General features: G+C 49.3%; 1 long non-coding RNA gene across 1 annotated transcript; it reads left to right on the top strand.

Moving 5' to 3' along the window:
* The first annotated feature begins 368 nt into the window (after nt 1-368).
* On the top strand, nt 369-1,460 carry LOC148223397 (uncharacterized). The gene is made up of 2 exons (XR_015804331.1): nt 369-952; nt 1,228-1,460. It is a non-coding gene; the product is annotated as an uncharacterized LOC148223397 (long non-coding RNA).
* Nucleotides 1,461-1,934: the final 474 nt, after the last annotated feature.

Below are 1,934 nucleotides of genomic sequence, written 5' to 3'. Positions count from 1 at the left end.
CAGTGTCTGGCTGCAGGGCTTCAGCCACGGAGGGAATGCTCGGCTGCCGAATTCCCCACGTCCGCGAAGCACTACACGGAAAGGGCTCAGCTGTTCCCCTTCGCTGGAGCTGTCACGGGTGCTTTCGGGAATGCTTGGTGTGCACTGCGAGGTGGGGCTGAGCCCCGTGTCAGCGCTGCCCCGCGGATCCTCGGGCGCTGCCGGGCCCCGCGTTACATAAGCGGCAGAGCGCGGCAGATGCGGCTGGAGGCCTGCAGGGGGAGAGCCAGCTCCTAGGAACGGGAGGGCGGGAGGAAGGGAGGAAGGGAGGAAGGGAGGGCAGTCGGCTCCTCCGAGCGGGCGGAGCGCTCCCGGCCCGGCCCAGCCTGGGCACGGCTGCAGCGGGAGCGGTGCCTGCGGCCCGCAGCGCTGGGCGAGCCTTGGGGCCTGGGCGCAGCCTGGCGCGGCCGCCGTCGGCGTCGAGTTTTTTGGCGGTGAGATGGAATTTTCATTTCCAAAGATGCTTCTCCACAATTAAACATGCCCTATTTTAACACAGCGGATTTGACAGTCCTGGCGGTAGTTCTGCTGCCCCACGCGCACAGCAGAGCGGAGCCGTGCCCATGCCCGCAGCCCCGCTGCGGACTGGGCTGCAGTGCTCCGCTCCAGCCTTCCCCTGGCGGTGCTGCCATGGCAAGAGCCATCGGTGCCACCTCTCCTGCCTCCAGTGCAGCCACGCACGGGCACGAGTGCAAAACAGGAGATACACTCCGGCCTTCCTCCGAGCTGGTCTTCCCTGCCTTCTCCATCCTCCAAGAGACACCTATATACCATTACCTGATCCCAGCCAAGGACTGACCCCAAAATTTCCTTCATCGTCTATATGTGGTGTCATCTACATTTCTAGCAAAAAATGTAGCTTTATTGCTACTGAAGCTATGTCTAGCTATAAGTGAAGCTGTTGCTACTGAAGGTGAGAAATAGTCAAAGCTGTTCTCAAAAACCTTGAGGTGACCTTCACTTGGTCCAGTGATGCAGTCATTAGTGATGTCATTAGAAAATGTCTGTACAGTTTGTTTCACCAAGCTGTGGTGAGGAGCCGGGATCGTACTAATTGTGTTTCCATTTTGGACTGCTAGCTGAGCCCCTGAGAATTACCATGCTGTCTGGAAAGACAGATACCTTGCCATTGCTGCAAGGCATTCTGAACTCAATGCAGATATTTCTCCTTGTTTTGTTTTTTTCCAGGAAATTTATACCCATCTGCTCAGTTCAACAGCAGGAGGCCTTAGACAAGAGGAGACTGTTTGCTTCATGAATCTACTATTTTTCTTTCCAGATACATAAAAAAAATGGATATATCTAAGCATATTTTACTGCAGTGTGATATCATTTTTGACAATGAGAATAGGGAATCAAAGTCAATGGCCGTGAAACTGGTTCTGTCAAAATGACATATAATAAAATACAAGTACTTTCAATATTCCACATGCTTTAATATTATGCTGATGCTGCCAGAACAACATGAATTTCTAAAGACCCCAAACAACCTCTCTCATACCCAGATTCAAGCACTTTCTAAACCTAGGATTAGTAAAGAATGTTTCTATTCGTTTTGCCAGAAAAGAACTAAAGAAGTTCCCACTAATGTTTCTGTATTTTCTGCAAATTTTTTAGTTTGATACCAGAATTTGGATTTGTGCCAGTGAGGTAAAGCCAAAAACGCAAGTTCAGGGTTGTTTTTTTTTCTGGCCTAATGCAAATACAACTATGAAGAAAGTCTTCAGTGAACAATAGAAAATGTTAATTTCTACTAACCTAAGGTGTTAACAGTAACACCAAAAGGAAAAACGTGTTTGTCTTCTAAAGATTCAATATTTAGTTAGACATTGTTCTTTAACTTGTGTCCTTCTAATTGCTAAAACAACACAAGTGTTCTGCTCCTGGTCAGGCTC

Source organism: Sturnus vulgaris, chromosome 6 (genome assembly GCF_052056855.1).
Source record: "Sturnus vulgaris isolate bStuVul1 chromosome 6, bStuVul1.hap1, whole genome shotgun sequence".
Classification (NCBI taxonomy): domain Eukaryota; kingdom Metazoa; phylum Chordata; class Aves; order Passeriformes; family Sturnidae; genus Sturnus; species Sturnus vulgaris.
This window is presented reverse-complemented; position numbering and strand designations above follow the sequence as displayed.